Source organism: Dermacentor silvarum, chromosome 3 (assembly GCF_013339745.2).
Source record: "Dermacentor silvarum isolate Dsil-2018 chromosome 3, BIME_Dsil_1.4, whole genome shotgun sequence".
In the NCBI taxonomy this organism is placed as follows: Eukaryota; Metazoa; Arthropoda; class Arachnida; order Ixodida; family Ixodidae; genus Dermacentor; species Dermacentor silvarum.
Window position 1 is genome coordinate 220,492,894 of NC_051156.1, and position 13,102 is coordinate 220,505,995.

Here is a 13,102-nt window from a genome sequence, read left to right on the forward strand (position 1 = left end):
TTAGGCAGCAAGCATTTTCACCCTTCTTTTTCCTAAATCTTTTCCTGCAACGCTATGCATAATATCCCAGATACGAACAAAAAATAATAAAAGAAGCACTTTGTGTTGGTGCATCCGTTATGTACTCGACGAATTTTTATTTACCAAAGATGCATGAACTATCGTATTTACGTTCTTGCAAGCTTAACAACGTGTAAGATCTGGATAGTCAGTATTTTGTTTCGCGTTCTTTTAGCATATAGTAATAAATGCAAAAAAGGAAAAGAAAAAGAGAGAACACGAGGCACCGGAGATATCACCCGGACCATTTTTAAAAGTTTCTGCGAAGTCTTTAGAAGGAACCTCTATTGTGTTTCAAGATGTCTGCAGCTCAAGCTCAACGGGAAATATTCGAATCAATTAATCAATCAACAAACCATTTCAATCAATCAATCAATCAATAAAAAAATATGGGGTTTTACGTGCCAAAACCACGATCTGATTATGAGGCACGCCGTAGTGGGGGACTCCGGAAATTTGGACCACCTGGGGTTCTTTAACGTGCACCTAAATCTAAGTACACGGGTGTTTTCGCATTCAATCAATCAAATAGTTGTTCAAACAATTAAATGAACCCTCACTATCAGCTGAAGCGTTGCAGTGTCTCGACATTCGTCTGTCGTCATGGCACGACACTCTATACAGTTATTCAGCTCCGCAGGCTAAGCTCTGCGATATTAGCTTTGTCAAAATAATAGTTAAGCACTGCTGATTGGTGAACGAGTGCTATGCCGGAGCCTTATTCTGGGCCAGAGTCACCAGGTGCAGTGAAGATACGTACAGGTTTTTTCGAACTGCTCTATGTAGTGACAGAAGATAATCACGACGTAAATAGTCGACATTTTCTATGTGGTCAAGGAGTTGCCCTTATGAAGGCTTACACTACACTATAGTTGAGATGACTGACATTGCTGCATGCGATGTCTGCGGCTGAGAAGGGTACATCGACCCATTATTGTGCTCGATTTGGATTACAAACAAGAGTGACGCTCTCCAGCTCACTGGGACGACTGGACGATCGTTGGCCGGGCCGACATTAATGGTAGATCCTCCCCAATCATCGTCGGTCCACAATGCAGTGAAGGCACTTTTGTGCTTTTTGAGAACGACCTTCCTGTGTGAATGTCTTTCACTACGTCCGCGCGCGTGCATACATGCATTCACCGCGTCCTTTCTTCCTCTCTACGGACAATGAATAAGTAAATATCGGGACAGTGTCGCTGTCACTGTCGCTGTCAGTTTGGTGATTCGGAACACTATCTGTTACTAAAACCTACCGTTGTACAAACGAGGCCTGTTAAGTCAAGCCGCACAATATTATTGTGACATGTGGGAGGGCTGATCCTGATGGCAGCCTCACACGGACCGTTGTGTTACGTGTCGACGTATATAATGGTGTGCTTTGCCAAATAAAGTTAAATTACGTGAGCCAGATCAACTGGATTATAGCGGATTTCTTGTTTTCCTGGAGTAGCCGGCCGTCTCGCTAGTGGAATGGCGACCCCTACTTTCACTATCTGTCCTACTGAAAGCTCATTATATAGGTTCGCACATAAGCGTGTTAACAAGCGCGTTCGACGTAAACAGAAAAAAGTGCACAAATTTGATGCGATGGAAAACGAGAGCAAGGTCGTAAATGACGAATTTTTGAGTCTTATTTTTGAAGTCTTCTTCTCACACACTAAGACTTCATACTTGCAGGTGCAACTCTTCAGCTGCACGACATAAATGCATGAGGTTGTCCAGTACAGAGGTGCTTCTGCAATAATCCACTGTGAGGCATTTTGATTTTCTTTTTGTACCACTTCATTTTTCAGAATGATCGAAAAATGGAACATTTTCCTCTTTTCCGCTTATATGCGAAACGCTGTCTCATACCTTATGGGGCTGGAATATTTAGAGGCCGGAAATGTCGAAAAGTGTGTATTTTTTCCTCGGATTTCACGGGCATGATAACGTATTTTACAGTAGAATGTTTCTGGGTGTTTGTCGCTCAAAGCCAAAAGTGGTAAGTTTAGTCATAATCCATCGGTTTGTAACATGAATTACAGTCGAACCCGGATACAATGAATGCGGATAACACGAATTATTCTTCCTATCGAGCGCGCGAAGCTTTGCTGACCGATACTTATGCAATATGAGCCCCTCATAACGAGCTGGACATTGGATATATCCAATTCGGGGTGCTTGCTCGGGACATCGGGGTGTCGCCCGACGCTTGAGAACGCACTTTCTGCTGTGGACGTGCTGCGCCGGTGCTGTATACCGACACTGAGGGAAGTAGAATAGACTGAACGGAAATGGACGGCAGAATCTCGCGCATAGTGAGCGCGATTCTCAATAACGCTGAGGAGGCATGGACAACCATTACTACTTACTACGCGTATAGTTCTGCGTTCAATAAATGAATTTCTTGCTTACTTCTTTTATCCGCTGGAAATGACAAACCTGCATGTAACGAACGCATCACTCAAGTTCGTTTGGTTCGCTTTGGGTGAGCTTGGGTATGTAGAATTAACCGATACACCGAACTATCTTTTAGCTCATATGTTTGCCCGTATCTTGAGGTGCAACTACAGATCTGACTTCTATTTCGTGCTTTCATTTCTAACTCCCTGATCGGCGCATGCGCCGACATCCATCGTTGACGCAACCGACGCGCTCGTCTTCCAGGCGCGGTCACTGCCGCGCGGTTGTTCCGCGTGTGTGTTGGTGCCGGACTCACCTTTTAATACGGAGGCTGCAGCAAATCTCGTTTCGCTGGGCGAAGACGAGGCGCGGTCGGACGCTGCGGTTCCGGGCGGCGCTGCCGGTAATTGGCGCGGCGGCGGCGGCGCCCACCTGAGATTCAATGACCGCCGGCGCCCTTGAACGCCCGCGCTAATCGGGGCGGCGGACTCGGCCAGCCGCGCACACTCACTCCCTGATGAACGCCGCGATCGGCGCATCATGCACTCACGGCCCCTGAAGCGATGCCTCCACCCATCAGTGTGCGAATGCTATCGTCACGACTTGTAACCATTGTCACCCTAACGTCATTGCACGCATGCGCCAAGTTGCACTCGTCTGTACTGATTGTATACTTTAGTACCTAAAGAGACAATACAGAGAAAAGTAAGATGAGCTTATCATTCTGCAATACCAAGAAAGCCACCCTGACCATGACAGGAGGCCCGGTGAGACCAATAGAAAAAAAAAAAGAAAAAAAAAGAAGAAGAAATAACGAAAGACGGTTGGAGACGCCGCCTTGAAGTACAGCTCGCCGTGACCATCGTGGATTCTGACCGCATCTACTCGGGCGTAGTTAATTTTTTTAATCGTTTAAAGTGGACTACTTCGAATTCTAAAGGATCACTCTCCTGAATCTAGAAAAATACTTCGGAATCCATGACGTCACATGGACATTAGATACAGAGGCAGTCTATAGGTGCGAAATTTAGTTATTTAAAAAAACATAAGTATCAGTTTAAACTGATTTAGTGTTTGTTTTTTATTGTCCCTTTCAGCTTTAGAATGAAATAATCTATTCTAGTTCTGCCCCTTTGCCTTTTTCGGGTCACAAACAGGTCAATAGCACTTTTATCGAGTAGAGTTATGGAGGCATGTCATTAAGAGGTTTGCAGAAATAGGAGACACAAAGTTCGGGAACGCAAAGCCGCTTGGGTAGGCTATTTGTAAAAGTCCCTATTGTGCTTGTCAGCGATGCTTTTGTCAAAATACCGCTGCCTTGGAATGGTTCAGGTGTCTGTTTAAGAGCACGCGGCAGTCACATTGTCCCAGCTTTTTCGGTCTTCCCTCATGCTTTGAAACTGCGCAGCTCTAGAAACCAAAAGCACCTCAGCTTGAAGGAATTTGTAAAGCCAACGAAAGGGTGCACAAAAATGGCGATTGCGATCATACTTTTGGACGCATATTCTTCATGTCCCTCTTCCTTGCACCATGCGTCAGGGTTCATTGGCTCAAGGAAGATTGTCGAAGCGCTTGATGATCAAGCTGTGAGTTTAGGTCACAAAAACACCATGCACCTGTCTTATAGGTATAGCTCCGCAATCAGATATTTTTTCTTTTTTTCCTTTTTTTTCCAAACACACTTACAGCAACGAGTCACGAATGACACAGGAAATTGCTGCTTGTGGATAATCGATGACTCTGCTGGGGACAACGTTACGGTCTCTGTCCTGAACGATTTCTCGGCAGAACTGCAGTAACGAAAGGGTTGTTGTTGAACTTTCTCCGGGTAAAGGAAGCATTTATTCATTAGGACTAAAATATGCGCGCGCCTATGAAAGAGAAATTAAGCATCTTCCCACCAGCGTGTGTGTGTGCCTGTCCGGTTAACCTTCCTGCCTTTCCCATCCCGCTTACCTTCTTTATCTCTCTCTCTATATATATAAACCGTCATGAAGGACTGTATTTTATTCAGCTAAATATATCATTTTACCATTACAAGGGAGCAGCCCTTTGTCTTGTGGATTTACCTTCATGTTCCCGTATACCCGAGCCCCAGCGAAAGACAGCAATCCGTACGTTCTTCTGGTTGCCCTTCCTGTCTGTGTGTGTGTTTTTTTTTTCTGTAATCGCTCTGCTATTCTCATAATGGCACGCACTAGTGACGGTAAGGCATTTGTGGAGGTGTCCTCACGGCGAGAAATAGCTACAAGTGCAACGTAAGTTCTCCCTTTTTATGAGATCTCACGTACAAACGTTGACCTAGCTGAGATACGCACACGCGAAAAGAAATGCGAGTTCATCTGAGAGTTGCTGTTTGTTGCGCAGAACTCATTTAGATCACGGATTGACTTCGCTGCTGTGCTGTTAAACTTTTTCGATAGCCGGTGCCTCAAATAACGGGAAGGCGAAAACTGCGAAGTCACGATTCACATAATTTTCTTAGCTCTTTTCGAAACAGCCATGGTACATTCGGCAGTATAGAGGCAGCTAGTACGCGTTCGGTTGATGGCGTGCTTGATCGTAGAGTCCGCATGCATGGGAGTGCGTGGAAGTCATCGAGAGAGCAGAACGGTCAACAAGATGGGCGCGGCGCAGCCGAGCCTTTTCGCAAACGCGAGCGTCACCGCGTGTATATGGCCTTCGAGGAGGTGCCTCGTGCACCGCGTCGCAGGTGCGGGCTCCGCAGCATTAGGCATTCCGCGTGTGCCGCCGTCCCGAGCCCACCGATCGCGAGAGCTCGCCGCTCCTTTGCGATGCACACACGTGCGGCGGGCGACACGCCGAAAAGGGTTGTCGCACATGAGCGACTCGGCGCGCATGCGAGTGGTTTCGCTTGTTTACGAGGTCCCCGCCGGCACCGGAGGCCATTACGGGAGCGCGCCGCGCTGTCGTAGCGCGGCCGATGACACGGATGTGCGCGTCGGGAGCTGCCGAGCAGCCTCGCGTCTTTACGACGCTGTCCGCTGACGTTCACGAGATGCATCCGGTTCGGGACCCTTTTGTGCCGTGCTTACACGAACAGTGCAGCGTATGTGTCGCCCGCGCGGTGTGTAAATATATACGCGCACACGTCACGGCCGCCGACGAGTAGCAGCCGCGCACGGCGATGATTGACGGCGCATGCGACGACGCGGGCGAGTCGCACTGCGCGGTGGATCGCGATGCGACCTGCGCTCGCGCGGGACCGGTGGGCAGCGGAGACTTTGGAGCGAGCTTCAGACATCGCGCGCGTCCTCTCGCCTCGGAGTGCACTTGGACGTTTTTCAGCCGTAGGAGCCTTTGTATACACTTTCTTGTGTACAGGACATAAGTTGATTTTTGTTTTCGCGGATGGAGAACGCGTACAGCGAGGTCCACTGTTAAAGGGAACACTCTAATGTGTGGCTTTCACTATGATGACGCTGTAGGTTCCAGTGACAACTGAAGCTATGTGAATGCATTGAACAGGTGTGTAGAAATATGCCGGCACCACTAAGCATCTGCTCCAAAGTGGGTGATTGTACACGTACCGGCGGGTAAAATCCGCACGTGATATATAACACTTATGCGTTCCATTTAACAATGGACCACAGTGTACATAAGTGACGTGGACAATCATATGGAAACTCTGAAGCAATACCGTGCGCACCGGAAACACGTTCGGGGCCCCTATATGGCTTGTAGTTGCGAATATAACTTTCTTTAGGCAAGAAAGTTCAGTCAAGTTGTAACTTAAGGCAATGTTTCGAAAGCTGCACTGTCGACATTTTTTTTTTTTCACTTTTAGATGAGGCAAGTTTTTCAAATGGTAACTAACTTACTTTAGGTACTTTTGCGTCGTCGCACATGCATGGGGTGTCGTGTGATGTGTAAAAATGTCTGTTAGTGCTGGCCGCAATATGTTCGTTGTTCGGCCGCAATACGTTCGTTAGTGCTTGCCGCAAAAACAGGTGTTGTTTGTCCCCTCTTGTCACACTACGTGGCCTCCTCAGGAACCCCAAGTTTAGCACATCCATCTGACCGCCTTTAATTTCAAGAGTATACGATTTGTAGTGAGTCCTTCTCCAACACATTCTTGCATGCATAAGTTTCGCAAACAGGGTTATCTGCCTAGGAGACATAGCCGCACACATGCCTGCCGAGGCAGAGCGGCCAGGTGCCCAACCACGAAGCATTACATTCGCGCAGCCTTGTCAGGAAAAGTTTTCTGAAGTTTTCCCCCAACTATGCGAGACTTCCGCAAAATTTCATTGGGGCATACATGCATGCAAGTCGCGTGAGAACGTGCGCTGTTCACCAACTTCTCTGGAGGCGAGCGCGGTGCGCATCGCCGTGTCTGACCCTCTACGGAAAGAGACACGACGCGATCCACAAAGGCCAACGAGCTCGCGACCGCTGACGTGCAATTGCGGGTAGGAGGCTCCCATTCGCGGGTCCGCAGTGCTATATGTGCACGGTCCTAGCCGACCACGCACCGGCACCCTCGCCAACAGGCCAGAGGAGCATTTCACCGGCGAGAGTGCTATGCACACGTAACGCTTCGCTCGCGCTCGAACAGAGCCAGCAGAAGCCGCAAGGAGCTGTTGGGTCGTTTTTCGGATAGGCTGCGCGAAGAGCGCCAGTTATGCAAATCGCTTTGTGCCGAGCAAGCGGCTCTTCCCCGCAAGGAACAGCGAGGTCGCGCACTTTTCACGAGTCGGCATGGAAATGGTGGTGGCGGAGAGGCGGCTGAACAGCGACGCCTCATATGTGCGCCAACTCGCGCCCTCGTAAGACTCCGTTGTTATACTCCGCAGAGCTCGCACCCGGGCAAGGAGACAGACTCTGAAACTTGCGCACCGCACCGAACGAGACTCGCAAAGAGAGAGGGGATATGCCTCCCGGGACGGCAAACCGCACTCGATGGGGAACTATACGGCCAGAACAGAAAAGGGGAGCGGTTGCCGGATAGCCGCCGCAGGAAAGCTAAGTTTTCTGCGCCGTCTCGGCAGTGTACAGCGGCCTCCCGAACGCACCTCCCACTATACGTGTGCGCCCGATGCGAGACGCCTTCGCGCGACACACTGTACGCACGCACGCTCGAGTTCGCGTCGCGCAGAACCTTCTCCCCTCGCGCTCCATTCGAGATTCCCATGGTGCACGGGAGAGGGACCGCTTTCTCGTTTAATTAGATTTTCGAGTTAACCGCAGTCACCTTCGGGCGGGCCGAGGTTTGTGCAGCGAACGGGGGCCGCCACCGCATGCCCCTCGGAGGACCCACGCTCGGTTGTCTCGCGGCGTCCGCATCGGCGACTAATTAATTTTTGCGCCTTTCTCGCTTCGAGCACCGGCGCGTACATGCGCGAGGCCACGAAGGAGCACGCGGTTTAGTTCGGAGGAAGTCGAAGGAGTCGCGCGCGCGTGCCTTACCCCCTTTCCCACGCTGCCACACACGCGCAGACACACCTCACGTCTTCGGGAGTCAGTTGCACAGGAAGCCCGCCGCTGCTTCGGGAGGCAGGTATACGCAGCGCGCGCCGATGCTCTTTATGCTGAACGGATTCGGGCGCACTTCGTCGTCGTGCGGGGAACGAGACGGAGGGGGCGACGAGTCGCCGCATGTGCTAATAAGTTTGATCGGCTCCCTCTTTGTTCTTCGGCGCGACGTCGCTCGTCGTAATTTTCCCGACCACGTCGCTCGCGTTCGGTGCGTGGGAGAACGGGGACGCGCGTTCGGGCGCGCCTGCTCCCTTCTTCTCCCCGGTGCGGTGCACTCGGGAGACGCGCTTGACTGCGTTCCCCCGGCTGCTCGATCAGCGGGAGATGTTTTCCTTGTCTGGATGTTTTCTTCCATGTTGATGCTGCGCGGGGCCCTCTCTGCCTGCGCGGCGGAGCCCCTCCGAAGCTGATCGCGACGTGGCTCATCTCGCGGGGACACGTGTGCGCAGTCACCTCTGTCTCTCTCCGTTTGGCGTTTTGTTTCCGTGCTTTATTTCTTTTGTTATCTTATTCTCCAGAGTAGTGATGCTCGTCTGACAGCTGTGTCTGCTGTCGCGACCAGCCAGGACGACTGGTCTTCCGTGATTTGCTAGTGGCTAAACGTGTACCTTGCACATATAGGACGATGACGAAGGCAGGCGACCGATTTTGTGCATAGTTGTGCATAGCAACTCTCTCCCATAGGCATTCGGAATTGAGAGGGCTGATACTGGCCATCCAAAAAATTAAACAAGGGAGATGAGACCGCAGGAGCAGCTGGTGAATGCTTCAATTTTGTTAAATATTGAAAAGTAAGACCTTGCCTAAATAAAGAAAGGACGGCACGTTATTACTATGCTCAGTTCATTTTAAGCGTTTAGAAGTCATTATGTTATCGTAACAAAATCTGCCACTGCAGTTTCAGGCGCGTTGCAGCACACATGATGCTCTGAAGCTCGGGAGAGTAAGGAACACCGTCTCTGTCGCTTTCATAGGCTTTTGAAGAAACGCAACTTGAATACTGGCCACACAGTAAGTGACCCGACGACAGATCCGCGCACGAACAAGGTGGCTTCAACACTTTTTACAAAAAGCATACGCACCATTGGCGCATTCCGTTTTCTTTTCCTCGTTTTTTTAATAAATCAAACTGGGATTATAGGCATCTTTAGGGCTGGCTACCCTATAATCTCAAATACACTACTCAAGAGTGTGCTTACATGTCCAGACGATCAGCCAGGCTAACATCCTCAACTTATCATTAAGCCTCATCATCTCTCAGGAAAGAAAACAACAAATAATAGAAACCAAGGTTAAAACAACGGGTAGTACACACACACACACACACACACACACACACACACACACACACACACACACGCACACGCACACGCACACACACACACAATTCACAAGCATGCATAAGGAGTCACCATTGATACCATCACCAGAAACAAGATCTATGCTCGTTCAGTATAGTCACCACAATTTGTACAGCCACTATTAATATAAGCTGCAAGTATGCTTGCTGTGTCGTCACGGGCACCAGCACCGAAAAAACGCTAAAGTTGTTTGGTACAATCATACCATTATCATATAGAGAGACTGCCACACAACTTTTATCTCAAGTATAGGCGGCATTCAAAGTTATACATAGACTTAATAAGCGAGAAGTATAAAATATCGTCAGCCAGAAACGCATTCCTAAACTGATTTTTTATTTTAAAAGAGTAAAACTGCTCTCTTATTGTTTCGCAAAATGCAGTAGTGAAACGGAACCTTGTCAGTACAACAAAGAACTAACTTTTCTTCAGCATTTTCGATGTGACTTCGCCGATGTAACAAAAACGTGTAGTACGTAATTGGCGAATAATCATTAATGCTCATGTTATTCGACTGCGTTCATCAGCTGTGTTGATTCATGACCAGATACTGTGGAATATACGCGCATCCGGTAGCCTGCATTGAGTGGCGAAAGCTCGGAAATATTTTAGGGTGTTTGTTTTGTACTGATTTGTATTTTATGCGGTTTATAGCTCACTGAATGAAAGCTATCTAATGTGTTTTAATTAATGGGTGAAGTGGCCTAATGTGTACATAATAATTGTTTCTTATACCATGTGTACAATTTCCATCGTTTTCTTTTTAATATCGCTCGGGTTGTTTGCATGAATTTCTCCGGCAGCTTAGGTCATTGTCAAGACTTAGGCAAATGCCCAGTTCGCTTCTCTTGAACGCGCCGCTACAGGAGGGCTTCACGTTCTGACTGCATGCTGCATATTTCTTTTTTAGCATGTATTATTTATAGCAATAAAGATTACATCAAGTTTGGGTGGTCTGTTTCCAGATTTGATGCTATTTCACAATCTGGAAGTGACAGCTTTTACCTACTGTTCCGGTTAAGTTCACATATATTCACTACCTTTAGAGATGGAACTAAACATTAGTAAGCAGTAATTGTGCTTTCTATAAGCATGCTTCATGAGCATACCGTTTAAGCAAAAACACGCGAAGAATGAAAGATTTCATTTTTGTTTTTAATTTGTATATCACGGTAGGGTCTCCAAGAGTATTTGTTAGTCATACTGGTTTTTAAGTGACTTCCTTTGATTCTATTTTGTTTCGTGTTACAGAAAAAAAGCGCACTTTTTTACTGCCTCTCTCTCTCTCTCTCTTTATGTGCGTGTGCCGGATGTAATTAGCGAATACAATCCCTTGGCCCGGTCCACGACTGATGTCTCGAGATAAGAGCCCTGTTTTCTTAACGTTGTTTGCATGAGTTTTTCCTCTTCTCCTAGCAGACGCTGGCTGGATACCATAGCTTAAGCTTGATTTGAATGGCAGCCTGCGTAATCCTGCTTATTAAAAAATGACCCGACTGTGTTGCTGGCTTCATTTCGTAATCTGCCCAGGCGTAGGAGGCGAAGCGCAATAAGCTTGCTAGCAGGCTTCGTTAAACAAATAAGATCCATCAGAAAAGGTAACCTTAATTTGACGACGTGTATTGTTTGTATTTATTTTTTACTTCTCAGGCGCGGCCGTCTGAAAGCTCTCTTTATTTGTTTAATGCAAGGGCACTGTTATGTTACTCGAATGGAACTAAGTACACCGTTGAATTTGGATGCCTTGTAATGAGTGGCATGTTTCGCATGCTCCTCCCTGTTCATTTTTTCGCACCAGAAATGTGGCAGCTTGCTCATGATTCAAAAACGAGTCTTCCTTTTCCCAGTTGGTCAGATGTCTCAACCTTGCTCAGCCTCGGGGCGCCGAAATCTTCCTCACTGGTACCTTGCCACGTTATAACTAAGTCGACCTTGCTCCGTGATCTCGTACCGTTCTTATTTTTTTTGTGTGTGTGATGCTAGTTCTGTTTTAGGGCTCTAACCTTCCACAGCACCTTTATCTGATGACGCATGCAGTTGCGATCACTGACCGAGTCAAGGTGAAAAACACGGAGGCCCTTCGGACCCGTACGGATTAGTTGGTCACAGCCACGATAGCCAGACAACTAATGCATCTTTCTTGTGGTAAAACACGGCAGGTGGGAGCAAAAAAGCACAGGCTGACTGCCCCTGACACTGACAGAATCGGTCGTCGCAAGCCGCCTCCCCTCTTTTTTATTTGCCCCGACTTTCTGCACTCGAGAGTTGGCAACCCTATAGCATAAAGCTACAATATTTTACCCTTTCACCATCCGCCGTGGTTGCTTTGGCGTTGCGCTGCTAAGCCCGAGGGCGTGAGTTTAAATACCGGCCTCGGCGGCCGCATTTCGATGGCGGCGAAATGCAAAAACGCCCGTGTACCATGCGCTGGGTGTACGCTAAAGAAACCCAGGTGATCGAAATCAATCCGGAGCCCTCCATTATGACGTGCTTCATAACCATATCGCGGTTTTGGCACGTTAAACGCCAGAATTTCTATAAATGTTCCTTTCCTGAATTTTCCTCTATCTTGCGGGCTTCAACAGAACTGATTTGCCACATTCGGGGACCTTGCATACCCCTCATCTCAAATCTATGATAAGTTCTGACTTGTATGATAATCAAGAAACTGCAATACATATTGCGCTGCATGCACATTATGGGACCAGGTCGTATAATGCTATACCAGGGAACTTCGGGGATATGTACTGAACGCGACAAGCTCCAATATTGTGTCCCGCTGCCTCGTCCGGGATTCCGCAAAAAGCGATGGGCTCCCTCAGTTAGTAAAACGGCATGTCACTTTGGTTCTGCGTTTCGTGAAGGTGCATTAGATGTAACGTTAAAAGACGGCGTTCTTTCTTTCTTTTTTTTTTCAAGGTGAGAAATTCTTACGTATACAAAGAAGGTGCTGTCTGCTTGTCTACTATTAAATTTAAAGAAAAAACGATAAAAGAAGGAAATGCACGGAAACTGTCGCAAATGTCACAAGCGAAAAGAGAAATAACACAGAAATTTGTACTTTCAGTTACAACAGAGCTAGCTACCTATGCTATCCGCTGAACACACTGAGCTCGGCATTACCGCACCTATACTGTGCGAGCCATACAGCGGCAACGACCCCCGCGGCGCGAGTCGCGACGTGCAGCCTGCGGTTCTTCAGCGCCGTTTCGTTCCCGACAAGCAGGCACGGCGCGCGGCAAATAATCCGCACGAGCGGCGTGTCGGGGATGAGCCGCAGGACATTCTCTTCCTTAAGAATGCGCGCCCTTGTAAGCCGAGCTGCTCAAGATTTGCTCGCGATTCCGAAGGCCCGCAGCCGCGGCGCGGCCGCTCTAATTAAATCCGCGGTGGCCCCGCACGCGCAACGGGTGCCGTGCGGCTTGCCATGCGCCCGCCACCGCAGCGTGGGGTTCGGCAGAGAAGGCCGCTTCGGTTCCAATTACGAAATTTGAATAACGATCTCGCCTAATTTGCATGGGCCCGACTGGACACTGCTCTTCTGCGCCGGCCATCCGTCGCCGATGCACGCGGTGGCAGCGTCCACGCTGTGCCCCTTCTCCCCCCCCCCCTCCCCCCCTCCGCTCCCATTGCACTCCCACTCGCAGTCCCTGTTCGTTACCTAACTCCACTGGTCCGTGGTGTAGTCGCGGTCCGAGCGCCTCCCTTGCTGTCTCTGGACATAAGGCGATGCTCTTGCTGTTCCCTGCAGCTCGGATGACGCTTCGCTTGATGAGATGGCTTGCCCCTGCTAG